Source organism: Chrysoperla carnea, chromosome 3 (assembly GCF_905475395.1).
Source record: "Chrysoperla carnea chromosome 3, inChrCarn1.1, whole genome shotgun sequence".
NCBI classification, from domain to species: domain Eukaryota; kingdom Metazoa; phylum Arthropoda; class Insecta; order Neuroptera; family Chrysopidae; genus Chrysoperla; species Chrysoperla carnea.
In genome coordinates, this window is record NC_058339.1 from 36,984,023 (window position 1) to 36,999,227 (window position 15,205).

The window sequence follows — 15,205 nt, forward strand, 5'->3', positions numbered from 1 at the left end:
TTAATTTTTCAACCTTTTAAGGTCCACTTAACTTTGCATTTATGATTTCGCTAATTTGATTCTTAATACATAGATATTATTAGTTATTCATATGAAGATTTTTTGTTTTTATACCATGTTTCTATGTATATATGAAATATACATAGTATATTAAGTTTAGTCTCAAGTTTGTAACGCTTAAAAATAATGATGCTAGGAAAAAATTTTTGTCATAGGTGTTCATAAAATCACCTAATTAGTCCATTTCCGATTGTCCGTCCGTCTGTGGACACGATAACTCAAAAACGAAAAAAGATATCGAGCTGAAATTTTTACAGCGTACTCAGAACGTAAAAAGTGATGTCAAGTTCGTAAATGAGCATCATAGGTCAATTGGATCTTGGGCCCGTAGGACCCATCTTGTAAACCGTTAGAGATAGAACAAAAGTTTAAATGTAAAAAATGTTCCTTATCAAAAAGTAAACAACTTTTGTTTGAAACATTTTTTCGTAAAGATCACTGTTTACCCGTGAGGGCGCCAATTAGGCGGAAATTTTATAATATGTACTACACTTGATTATCAGTTATGTATGTGTCACATGTTTGTATGTGTAATGTGATAAAGAAATCAACACTGACTATGCATGGTATTTCAACAATTAACTCAGTCAATTGTTTGTTTTCACTTGTTAATAATTTACATTTAACATTTGTATTTAATTTTCTACTCTGGCATAATAGTTACCTTGAACACCCGAATTTATTTTGTTCAATTTTTTTTTTTTTTAAATTTTTTTACTAATCAGTATTCGTCCACCAAGGTACCTACTTTAAAAACAAACACTGCTACGTAATATTATCCTTCACTCCTCGGTACGTTATGTCAGAGGTTTGAAAACACAATAAGACTTTTATATTTGTACTTTGGATAAATTGATGAAAACTAAGCCCCGTTGATGGTCAACACACATTGTCATTAATAAGTACACCGTTAGAAATTGTTGTGTGGCTTAATTATGCTTAGCCTAACAACTTTTTTTATCTATGTTAGTTCTTGCAAAAGAGGCGTTCTAATCCACGTGGCATGGGAAATAAGCGATCGCCTTCATCGTTGAAATTTAACGGATGCTCGCTTTTTTGATATGTCATTAGGAAGATACTTAAATAATAAATTCAAAAATAATTTATTCCGACGATGATGCATGAAATTCCGACAACATTTTGCATAACATGGAAATTTTGAAATTGTTGCATAACATAGCGATTTTCTTGTTGTTCTCAAGAAGTAACGCACGGGATGTTGTATGATACGTAAGGATGTCCCAAGAACTTTGGTTTTCTCTCTCAGGTTCCAAAACAGGTGAAATTCCGTATACATAATTTGAAATTTTTGATTTTACCTGTATATAGTGGTCTTGTGAGCTTTGTCCCGGAATTTTTATGGTTCATTATATACCATGTATATTTGAAATATATCAAGGTATATTGAGTTTAGTACCAAGTTTGTAGGTGTTCATAAAATCTCCTAATTAGTCCGTTTTCGGTTGTCTGCCCATCCTTCCGTCTGTCGACATGAAACCTCAAAAACGAAAAGAGATATCTCGCTGATTTTTATGGCGTGGTCATTACGTTAAAAGTGAGGTTGGATTAGTAAATGAGCAACATACGCCAATTGCGTCTTGGGTTCGTAGAACCCGTCTTCTAAATCGTTAGAGATAGAACAAAAGTTTAAATGTAAAAAATGGTCCTTATAAAAAATAAACAAATTTATTTTTAAACATTTTTTCGTAAACATCATTGGCTAACCGTGAGGGCACAAAATAGGCTTAGAAACATTATAGTAACTTTTGTTTATATTTTTAATTTATACGTCACATATATTATGTATGTGTTTGTTTGTATATCTTTCTTTACTTACATGGCGTAATAAAACAAACAAATGCGTAATCCACACTATCTATACATGGTATTTCAACAATTAACCCAGTCAATGTTTTCACTTGTTCTAATTGATTTCAAAACTCCCACTTTTCCATTTTGTGACAAAATGCAATTCTAAAAATAAAAAGTACATTTGATCACATGATATTTTTTGATGGTTTTTACCACCACCCCCCCAAAACTAAAAATCATATTTTGTCTGTTTATTTAAACCTACGGTATAATCTATCACATGTTTATATAAAAATTTAATGATTACAGTGCGTTTATATTTTATTTTAAAATCACTTGATTGTAAACAGGTACCACATACAGTACAGGTGGTATTCTTTTAGTTACGTTTATTCAGTGTTTGAAATTATATTGTTGTTGAAAGTATATAGGTAGAGACTTTGATTAAGTCACTACTTTAAGTCATTTTATATGTTTTAAAGTTATCTAATATCTAACAGAACCAGTTCATATTTCAAATACAGTTTTCACGTTTGTTTTCTTTTTTTTTAAAGTAAAAATTTTTACTATATTTGTGCTAAAAGAATTTATTTTGTGTGGTATGTTGAAATTTTTATTTATTTTATTACCTTTTTTTTTTATTTTTAGGAAAATTGTTTTTAAAAAAATGTGCAGTTTTTTGCTTAAATTATTCATAATATTTTGAAGAAAATTAGCGATTTTTTGTTAAAAAGAAAATTTATGCAAATTAAAAAAGCAGTTTCCAAAAGTTTAAAGTGTTATTTTTAAACTTTAAATAATTTAAAAACTTAAATTATTCATAATATTTTCGATTATTTGTTTCCAAAAGTTTAAAGTGTGATTTTTTAAACTTTAATTGAAAAACATTTAATAAAATGTGCATTTTTTGTTTAAAATTTTGGAAATAATTTAATATTTTCGCATATTTCATTAAAAAGAAAACTTTATTTATTAAAATTTTGTGAAAACTTATATCAAAAATTGACATATTTGAAAAATTAAATTTATCTGATATTATTTTCTTATAATTTTATTTTTAAAAGAAAATTGGTAGAAATAGTAAATGTGAATAACATTAAATTTCATAGATCTTAATTTTTTATTTTAAATACGAATTTCAAGTAAATTATTTAGAATCTTTGTGATAAAGGCACAAAATTAGCGACTAGTAATAACCAATTTTCATGTCTTTCCACTCATACTGATGAGGACTAAATTGTAGTCGGATAAAAACCTTTATTTGACGAAAATTTTTATTTTTTTATTTTTATTATAGTTAAACTTAATTATTCTAGAACTTTCATGCTTGTTTAACTATGTATTAATTTATATTGTCCTGGAGGAAATGGATTACGAAAAACTATCTTATAATACATAAATATTATTATGACTTTGGAAAAATGTCAAAAATTTAGACACTTTTAATCCGTTGATTCTTTTACTTGTACGTATTCGAACAAAGAATTTTCGATTGTTTCTTATTCAAATTATTCAAAAATGTAAGATGGAAAGAAATTCCAGTCTCTATAATACAAATATAGAAATAATTTTGGAGTAAATAATCCCAAAATTGCAAATATCAAAATGATTATGGTGTAAATAAGTTTTCTAATTAAAAATAGCTCTAGTATATATTTTCTTATTTCATTTAATTAGTAATCTTTTTAAGAAGCTTGTATATATGACAATATTTAAAAACAAATTTTAGGAAAAAGTTTTCTTTTTAAAATCTTGTATTACATTGATTTGTAAACATTGTGAATTTATCGTTAATGATAAAAACAATAATATACTGCCAAGCTAATCTCAAGAAAATTTGTCACGAAATATAAATTTAGTTAAAGAGAATTGAAAAAATACACTCGAACCCGGACACGAATCCAAGAAGTCCGGGTTCGTGTTCTGGTTCTATTGAAATTAAAAGTTCTATTGAAATTAAAAGTGAGTTTTTATTTACAATTTTTTATTTATCAAGATTCACTTTTAAAGATAGTTTTAAATAATTTATGTTTATTTTTTGTTTTTTTAAATCATTTGTAATTATAGCTTGTGATTTTTGAGACTAATTTTTTACTTGACATAATCCTTTAGGGTAAAAATATGCATATTTATTAAACTTGAAAACTTGAATTATGCGATCACTCGTTATTCCACCTAATCGAGGTCGAGGTGTTACTGAAATTCAATTATATAACTATATTTAATTTTTATAATGTTAATGGTGCTAGATGAACTTTTAAATCTAGATCACAGGCAGGTTCTGAAAAAGATTTTTAAAGTAATAAAAGATGTTTAACGTAATAAAAAATTTAGAAGTTTAGACGAAAATTCTTCAAAAAAATTATATAAAATTTATTAATAAAAGACGCAAATGTTTAAAAAAAATATATTAGTATGTTGCAAAAGCCATGAACTCTTCGACTAATTCAAATATAAAGGTAATGACCTTTAAAAATTTGCATAATATCTTGACCATATTATTCGGATTAATTTTATATTATGTTGGATTCACAGTGAATCATAATATGCCATTTTTTTTTTCATATTCTAAAATTTTCTATCAAATTCCTGGCGAGTTTTCTCAAATCTATTGTCTGCTTTTTTCAATATCATATTCAAATTCTATATTTTTATACCTCGTGTATATTTTTGCCTGCCCGCGGAACGTGATAAAGTTCATTATCTCAAAAGGAGTTAAGGTAGTATGGGTAAAATATAAAAATAAACTTAAAACAGTTGGCCTTTTATTATATTAAAGATAAGCATCTAAATAATGTTCTATTCAAGGCTGAGGATGCCACAGCAACTTTTTTAATGGAATATTGAAAAATCGTAGTTTTTACTTTGACTCATCATCCAATATCATATTTCCAAAAAACTATGTTCACATAATAATGCACCAAAAAAGGTTTTAAGGTTTAAAGAATTTATATATATATGTATAAAAAAATACATGTTATCGATCATTATCAAAAAATATTAACAATTAATCATAATTCATATTTTAATTTCCGTATGTTTCATTATGAGTATGATAGCTTATAAAATCATTAACATATATCCTTGACATCGGTTGACAAGTTTAATTAATATGTCACAAAAAATTGTTTTTATAAAATGGACAATCGACTCCGAAAATAACCATTACTCGGCGCTTTAAACCATTGTAACGTTGCCAAATCTATTATTTTCATTATGATACAGAAGATTTCTAGAGTATAATATGTCGATAATATAGGAATTATAACTACAATAACTAATCAAATGAATGGTCAGTTTAATTATTATGATAAATTATGGTGATGTGTGTATTAAATTTTGTACGCTATTTAAAAAAAAAGATGGTCTGTTGACGACCCATACTACCTTAAAAATTTCAAAAACTGTTTTTCATTCATAAAACAAAAAACTTTTGTTTGAAACTTTTTTGTACAGTAGATTTTAGTACATAAAGATTACTAAAACACCTAATTAAACGTTTAAAGCTTTATATATAAAAATTTCGTTTTCTATAATAGCTCTTGTAAATAAATTTACACGACATTCAAATAATTAATTTTATAGAAATTTATTTAAAAGTTGATCTGACTTATGAGATATCCAGTTCACATCCTTTCTTTGTCTGAGGTCGTCTATTAAAAATTCTTTAAAACTTTAAAACCTTGACATTCGACAAAATCGTTTATAATTTTAAATACTTGTATTTCAAGTTAACAAAAAAAATTGAAAAAGTTCGATGGAATTCTATTTTTATAAAACAAACATATTTTTATACCTAAAAGGAAATCCTTTTGTTTTGAAATACTTTTAGATTAAAATAGAAGAAAATTGCATGTTCTATAAAATATTATGTCATTAATAATTGCTTAGATTAATATTATTGTATCATTTATTTTGATAATTATGTAAATGAATTATTTTAACGTCGCAAAGACTTAGGGGAGAGTAGTAAAATCGTACCAATTAAAAAAAATCTTTTGTATCAAATAATTCATTTCTCTCTATACGTTCCAATGCTAAAAAGTAACTGAATAATCAATCATTATTCATATTTTCGCTGTTTTTCTTTTAAATACATTAAAAAATACAATTTATAAGCTGGTTAACAATTGTCAGCTTTAATAAATTCATTTAAATGCCACGGCAATGATAATTGAATCTCATTTATTTATTGTACAATCATAAGGGCTGACTGACCAGCCCTGTTCTAACGCTCAACTGGCTGACAGTCATAACTGTTATTTATATGCAATTTACAATCTGTATAACAGTTTTCACTATCGTTCGCTTGATTGACCGCAGTATGTGTGTGTACATAACTACTATAACCAATCCTCAAATGATCAGCTTTAGTAAATTCAACGAATTCTTTTTGGCCTGGCACTTCCATTATACGTAATTTGAAAGTAATTTCCTAAATTGTATCGTTACGATTTTGCTACTCCATAACTGGTAATCGATAGATAGACACTTTAAATGAGAAAGTTATTATTGATTAAAAAAGTAACATTTTTCCGCATTAAGACAAAAGCGAACTGAAAAGTTTCACCCAAAATTGATTTTTCGTATCAAAATTGTTATTTCGTATAGTTGTTTCTACAAAATCTAGGCACTCTTTACAAAGACCATTTTTGATCAAATTGAATGAACAAACTTACAAAAAGCTGCATTTTTGCTAATATGTTTCCAACAAAATTTTTTTACATATTTATAAAGAACAACTTTCTAAGTTAATGCGTCCATCTTATGTTTGTCAGTTATGAATCAGAATAAGGTTTTAATTGAACTTGAAAACTTTATATTTATTTATCGAGTTTCAAGCTTATGTAAACTTAAAAAGCACCATGTATATTAAAGATTTATCTTCTAGTTTATGAATTACTCTTGGGATTTCCCAAAACTACCATCGGTGAGAAAATCACTAGGTACGATTCCCTCTTTCCCCTATATAGTAGAAATATACACAGACAATTATGGCCTGAGGGAATACCATTTTTTAACAAAATTAGAATGCAATCTATAATTTTCATGTTTGAAAATCATTGACACTCAATGTAAGGTGTTTTTCAAAAACATAGAAACAACTTTGCTAATACGTAATAAATGCATAATATACAAGTAATGGCCTGAGGGAAGACAAAATTAGAATGCAATCTATAATAAATTTCTTATTTGAAAATCATTGACGCATAAGGTAAGGTGTTTCTCAAAAACATAGGTACAATTTTGCTACTACCTATTAAATGCATAATATACACAGACAAGTTATGGCCTCAGTGAAGACAATTTTTTTAACAATATTAGAATGCAATCTATAATAAATTAATTTAAAAATCATGGACACATAAGGTTAGGTGTTTTACAAAAACATAGGAACAATTTCGCTACTGCGTATTAATTACCTACGTATTATATTTCAAGAACACAATTTTTTTTTGTATTTTTGTTAGAATTTCCGTTTACTGTTATATACATAAATTTTTCAAAACAACTTGTTCATATAAAATAAACAAAATTTGTTGTCCAGTATGGCGTGTTCTTTTTATACCATGTATATGAAATATACCAAGGTATACTAAGTTTAGTCCTAAGAGATATCAAGCTGAAATTTTTATAGCTTTCTTAGGGCGTAAAAGTGAGGTCGAGTTCGTAGCAACATAGGTCAATTGCGTCTTGAGTCCGTAGGACCCATTTTGTAAGCCGTTAGAAATAAAACAAAAGTTTAAATGTAAAAAATGTTCCTTATCAAAAATAAACTACTTTTGTTTGAAACATTTTTTCGTAAAAATCACTGTTTACTCGTGAGAGCGCAAATTGTATAGTATGAAGTTATAACAAAATTCATCATCAAAGTTGAAAATAAGGTACTACAAATAATTTCAACCCTAAATCTAAAATTGCCATGGCAATCGTACTACCTTAAGTGGAAAAATTAGTCTATTTATCTCTTAGATCTACGAATAATAATTTGCATTTTTAATTTTTTAGTTAGATACCTGACCATCAATCATGCACATAAATTATGCATAATCTGACAATAACATTTTATTTTCAAACCATACCGTGCTTGAGCAAACAATTTTATGATTATTACTTTTTGGTTTTTGTTTACTTTTAATCATGCATACGATATTTATTTACATCATGGTCTCTTCGATTATAATTGATGTTTTTAATATGATGCACACAGTGTAAACTAAATATTGACAAGTATATTTATTGTCTAGTAATCTTAATTAAAGTCCTGGTTCGAGTGTATTTTTTTCAATTCTCTTTAATTAAGACCCTTGTTTTGAATACATGAGATCCAAGTTTGATTTCTATTAATAAAAACATGATTATCTAGCTTATTTTAATATTATTTCCATAAAATTTACACATTTTAAAATATATATATAGTTAATGTATTTATAATTATGTCTTTAAAAATGTTAACAATTTGTCTTCAGGCATATTTGGTAATTAAGAATATTATCATCACAAATGCTCAGAAATTTTGTGGTAACCACAGGTTTCTTGTACTTTTTTTCAAAGTGACAAAAAATTGATTATTATAAATCATAATTAAATTTTACCGTAAATTTTGCCAGAAAAATGGCAAATAGACAAAAATTTTTTCACTTTTCATCTGATTGTCATCATTTTCTAGCTGCCCAAATATAATAGGTTCACATTACAAGCGCTTTAATGTGAAATCAATTGAATTTTGTGCAGTAAGTTTGGACATACATTCTTTCTACTGACTTTCTACCTGTTTCCTTGTCAATAATTATTATTTTGAAGATAATTATGCGTTTATAAAAAGTTTAATAAAAATAATCTTTAAATAAATAAGACAGGCTTACATTATAATGTAATGGAAATTATAATTATACAAGTGAAATTTACAAAATTTTAAAAATCCCCCACAAATTTTTCGCATACGGAACCCTAAACTCGCACTTGAAATATATATAAGAACACTTTCTATTCAATTCTATTTTTCATTAAAGCATTTTGAAGATCGTAGCCAATTTTTTAGTTTTTTTGGGTACGTAACCCTAAACTTGGACTTGAAACATAGCTAAGAACACTCTCCGTTAAATTACCTTTCAAAGGAAACCAAAAAATTAAAATCGGTTCATCCGTTTAGGGGCTACGCACAGACAGACTCACACACACATAGCGGTCAAACTTATAACATCCCCTTTTTTTTTAGTTCGGGTGTTAAAAATATCTTAAGTCGCCATTATGTGATTTCTGATTTAGAAAGCCTTGGGACACTCAGGTTTGATGGATATGTCATACTGATGGATGATCTGTAAATATTGTCTCAATGATTCCGTATTATTCAACTAAACCATTATATCAGAGAATTTTAGACATTAGACGTTGCATAGCCCTGATCTTAAATATTTATTCATGAACTATTAATATTCGTTTTTATTCAAAAATATAATTAAAGAAAATGAAAGAGGATAAATTATTCAGTTATTAGAATTAAATAAAAATTTTTTTTTGTCAGTAATTAAATTTAAAATCCATTAATCACAAAACAAAAATTTAATAAAAGATTAATCAAATTTCTTATGCTTTTCCTTCACCTTAGCCGTCATGCTTCGTTTTAAATATTAAATGATTGAAAATAATAATAAAAAAAGAACATAAAAATACTTAAGTTTTTATTCATGAAATATGTGATAATTACTATTGTATGCAATATTTTATGATATTATAATTATTACCTATATTTTAGAAGTTATTATTACCGAATATCCTCCTTAATTCTTCAAGGAAAACGAGCTATTCGTTTTGTAGAGATGACTCAGAGTCATTGCTTCTCAAAATGGATGGGCTAGTGTTCGATCTTAAGTCACACCTCTGAATATTTTTTTTTTCGACTAATGAACTAGTTACAAGGTGTTTATCAATAATTAATCAATTTTTATACCATGTATATGAAATATACCAAGGTATAATACTAAGTTTAGTCCCAAGTTTGTAACGCTTAAAAATATTGATACAATGAACAAAATTTTATTCTAGGTGTTCATAAAATCACCTATAATTAGTCGATTTCCGTTCGTAAATGAGCAACATAGGTCAATGAGCAACATAGGGCCTTTAGTCTTGTATCTTGTAAATTGTTAGAGGTAGAACAAAAGTTTAAATGTAAAAAATGTTCCTTATAAAAATTAAACAACTTTTGTTTGAAACATTTTTTTTTGTAAACATCACTGTTTACCCGTGAGAGCGCAAATTATGCGCAAATTGTATAATATGTATTATATGGGAATATCAGTTATACATGTGTAACATATATATATGTATGTGTAATCAGAGTAATCAACACTGTCTTTACATGGTATTTCAACAATTAACTCAATGAATTGTTCGTTTTCACTTGTTTTTGTTTAATGGTAGTTATCATTGTTATATTTTGGAATTTCTTTGCTCAAATATTATTAAGAGGAAATTTGTTTAGTTTAAGCAGCTCTTATGCATCGAATTATTTTTCAATTAAAAGAGGTCAATAAATTTGAAAAATGCAAAATATAAATTTCGTCTTATTCCATTTAATAATATTATTTAATTTTTTTATATATTTCTTCTTAACCTTAGCCGTGTCATGATTTTTCATTGTAAAAAATAAAAAATAAAAACATTAATTTTATTATAAATAAAAAAATATTACAAAATATCAAAATACGGAAATGATGAATTGCATTTTTAAAATAAAAAATAATTTTTAAAATATTTATTTTTCAAAAAAACTTTTCATGTTAATGTTATTATTAATAGGTATGCAATTTAGAATAAAGAAATGCACTGACACGTAAGGTTTAATTAATTAATTAATATAATTGAATAATTAATTTAAATGTTTATACTTTGTATTGATACCCATCGGCGACGATAAATTAACAGAATTTTCCTTGATGAAAGATTGATTTTAATTTTCATTGAATAAGAAAAAATGAAAAAAAAAAAACTTCCTCTTTCTATTTAAATGAAGCTCAAAGATCTTTTCAATTTGTCCAAGGCTAGCATTATTACTACTACACTTTATACTACCCTCCAACTTTATACTCACAACCAGTAGAAATAGAAAAAGATAGTCTTATGATCCGGTGATGGCACTAGTCTTTTCTATGTATGCTCAGTATGGTAAACCAGCGTAAAAAGAACAATCTGATTAAAACGAACAAAAAAGTTTCAGAAGAACAATAGTTTTCTGTTTTGCCATGCTTCGTTTTTGCATGCTTCCTTGAATATTTTGCTATAATGATTGAAAGAATTGGCTTATAACGTCTATCTCGCATATATTTACTCTAGTAATAGGGTATTCTACTATATTTGAAAAAGTAGTTACTTCAAAATGTTGATTTTGCTAATAAAAAGCCACCAAAAATTTATTTTGGAAAAAAAATAGTCTTGGCAAAAACTTAAATTAAATAAATCTTTTTTTAATTGTCAAAAACGCGGGCATCCAATTTGGTGACGTAATATCGGTATCATCATACGAAAATACAGATAAGTTTGACAGATATATTCATAGACAACTATATTATAATAAATATAAATATTTATTGTCTATGGATATATTATACCCAGCTGTCTACACTGAACTAACTGATGGTCTATGGTTCATACGGATATGACATCACATCAGGGCTTTCCCGCGTTTTAGGTCACATGATATACAGTTTAACAGTTACGATTTTTAATTTTAATATTATAAAAGAAAAATGTGTTTTTATGACTCGAAATCAGAATATTTAAGTATATTTTTACATAAATTTTAACCTTTTTTCAAATTTCATAATTTATTTTTCACTACCGAAAGTTTTCTAAATTTTAGGTAAACAAGAGTAGAGTAGAAACTCCAGAACGAGTAAATTAAAGAATTTCAAAATTGATTATTTAAAAAAAAGTTTTTTAGTTAATTTTTTGATTGGACATTATTTCAATTAAGTGGTTGAACTGAGTGTTGCAAGAGCAATAACAATAAATATCCCTAGGAGACAATTAATGTCATAAATAAACAAATAATAAAAACTCCTATTTGGTCATTTTATAAAAAAAAAAACCCAAATATTAAGCAATCACAAATTAGACAAAGGCCCCAATCAATTAACAATAAAACGTATTTTACAAGTTTTTACGAAATTTCTGTTAAACTAATAATAAAATTTTATGATTTGTAGATCTCATTAACAACGGATCCACTATTAGATAAATGTCTAATAACCAAATATCTTGCGTAATATAATTACCAAAAAAATGTATAAACAAAATTTACGCAATCAAGGTTGCATTTTTATTAATCTAACGGTTTTTTGAAATGCTGTTTAGATTTTTTTTTCTGGTTTATTTCATGTTTCAAGTTCATTGACTCAAATTAAAAGATATATTTTTGCTTATTAAGTATTAACAAAAGATGAATATACCTTTAAATATCAGACTAATAACTTTCTGATTTACTAAATTATTTTGTATCTATGAAATTTTATTAAATTATGTATAATAAATTCAAATAAAATTGATTTATTACAACTTTGGCTATGGTAAATATTTTCATCTTACTGATAAATAGAGAAATTCAAAATTTTGTGTTGGACTCATAAAATTTGGTGATAACTTTTTAGAAAAATTGACTTTTTACAATGTTTTACTGTAAACTTTTTTTATTTGAGTACAAGACATTCAAAATTATGTCATTGTCTTTTACTGATACTTCGAGTGTCTTTTTATAAGAAATTTATTAAAGTTATTAGAATGCAAAGGTTTCTTAGAATAATATTTAGAAGTGCACTTAAAAATAATTCATAATCATTTTTACAAATACTTAATGTAAGGTGGTTGTCCTTGTATTTGACTCTTAATAATTTATAAAAATTTAAGTGAACAACCTCATATAATTATTTTTAGTAGGTATCATTAAATTCAATAAGTATGCTTAACTTACTTAAAACCTATTCAGTTTAATCAGTGGCGTTACTGCCAGTGCTTACTTCGTTGAAGACACAAATGCGATTTTTTGTTGTTGTATAAATTATAAAAATTTCAGACTTTTTCCCAATAGAATTTCCACATCAGAAATTTTAGATAGTTTTAATTATCAGGATCTCTTTTCTGATTGAGTTTTAGTCTTTGTCAGTTTGAACACAATAAATCATTGCTGAAAACTTATCTTTCATAAGCTCTCTAGTTCGCTTTCATCGTGAATTAGAATTGCTGCTATTCAAGGTAGAAAGAAGAAAACGTATGTTCTTCTTTCTACGTTCTTTCTAAGAATGGCGTCAACTAGACGCCATGCTTGTAGTATATTCTCTTATTTCTCAATTTAAAAGAGAGAGTGGGAAAAATCTAATCTAGCGGCAAGTTGGCGATGGTAGTTTATTCTCTTATTTCTCTACTGAAACGAGAGAGCTGGAAAAATCTAATCTGGCCGCAAGTTAGCGATGCCCAAACCTGACAAAAATGAGCCCGCCTTGTCTTTTTTCTATGACAGATTCGAATAAGTTTGTTTTACGTAGGATTGATGGAGCAGAGTTCGTGCATATGTCACAAACAAGAATACTAGTAAAGAGGTTAACTGTGGACCTTGGGCAATGCATTTGATGGACCCATATATGCCCGGCACTTGTAAGTTCGCGAATCTGAAATTGACGACGCAGATTGTATCTCACGACCATGCGTATTGGTTCTGCGCAACTTCGTTGCATCTGTCAACTGCAGAGCAAAACCCATATGCGTTGTTTGTTTAGTTGTTTACATTTTATAATTATCGGATATTAAAGAACAAAATGTACAAAAATCGACAAAAGTCTCAGTACAAAATAAAATTATTTTTGTCCTTGTTGTAGAATTGAAAGGAGGGGGGGGGGAGGCCAATAGAGAATAAGGGTCCCCATTTTTCTCGATAGAACACGTCTAATATGACAGTAGTTACGCCACTGAGTATAAATGCAGTTTATTTATTTTATATTTTTATTAAAAATAAATCTGGTTTGAATATAAGATTAATTGCTGTCCCACCTTTAATATTAAGTCTTATTAACCATGAAAAATGTTTTACGTAGTTTTTTTTTATAAACCGTAAGATATTTTCAAGTTGAAAAAACCTGTTCCACAAATTTTTGTTTTTATTATCATATGATAAAAAACCAATACTCCGTGAATACTTGGCTTTTTTTTTAAAAAGGAAGCACCACTATATGTTGGATGTCTAGATTTTTCTTAAACTAAAAGTATATAATGATCACTAAATTTACAGAGACAGGGTGTTAGGTATATAGACCTTTTCATTTAAAAATTACGATTAAGTTTTGTTAGATCTAAAAGATTGAAATGTGATAAAATAAATAACAAATTTTTTATTTTATTTTATTTTTTTTACTTTTTATGGGCTCTATAAATACTGTCTAATAATCTGAGATAGTTTTCAGAAACAAGTGAAATTCTCTATTAACAATAGCTCTACAAAATCTAATTTAAACAATAATTTTAATGTTTTAATAATAATGAATCTAAATTATTAACATTAAAAGTAGTCACGCACGATCTGTAATTGTTTTATCATTTCTTTTGACATAAATTGAGGAAGAATTAAGTAATCAAAATCAGAAATTTTTGTATAATATGTAATGAATTTACGTGCGTGCAAAATTGACTTTATTTTTCTCATGATAATAAGACAGTGACAATAAATAAGAGCATAAAAATATATAAAGCATGTAATAATATAAAAAGACTGTATGCCCATAATGATGAAAAAATTCTCTGATGGCGAAAAATCTCTTCGTACTGCCTAATAGTCAGTGAATGTCGTGTTCAGCGCAATAACTATAAAAACAACACCACCGCGCTATAACCTTCACTTACCCTGCACTCCTTATCTCCTCTTTTGTTCACAATTTTATGGGTTTTAATTTTTTGGTGTGAAACTGTAATGTTTTAGAAACATTAGGGAAAGCATGACAAATTTGACAATGTAGCATTCTATAGGGAAAGCCTTTTTTAAAATTGCTTTAGTAGTGGATTCAAAAATCACGGATTTTAAAATTTTCATCCCTCTGCTTCCGCAATAATTTAGGTCATTAATTAAGAAAAAAAACTATCATATCTTTTAAATGTACCAAATTACTGATAATTAGGAAAATTGATTAAAATAGGTTCTGTAAACTGTAATGTATCTTATCATAGTGTTGTACATGACAGAATACATGCGTTAAGCAATTCATCTAAGTGAGTGCTATTATGTACATGTGTTAAAGCTTTGATATGCGTTGAGATAGTTGTAAGACGCTTGGAGACTGGGAGCCGAATA

At 26.9% G+C, this 15,205-nt stretch overlaps 1 protein-coding gene across 1 annotated transcript in view; it reads left to right on the forward strand.

Moving 5' to 3' along the window:
* The first annotated feature begins 2,199 nt into the window (after positions 1–2,199).
* The window catches only part of LOC123294722 (retinaldehyde-binding protein 1-like), a 28,786-nt gene continuing 15,780 nt past the window's right edge, over positions 2,200–15,205 (forward strand). The window contains exon 1 of the mRNA XM_044875844.1: positions 2,200–2,471. The gene's annotated coding sequence lies outside the window, so the exon portion shown is untranslated. The remainder of the gene's footprint in view (positions 2,472–15,205) is intronic.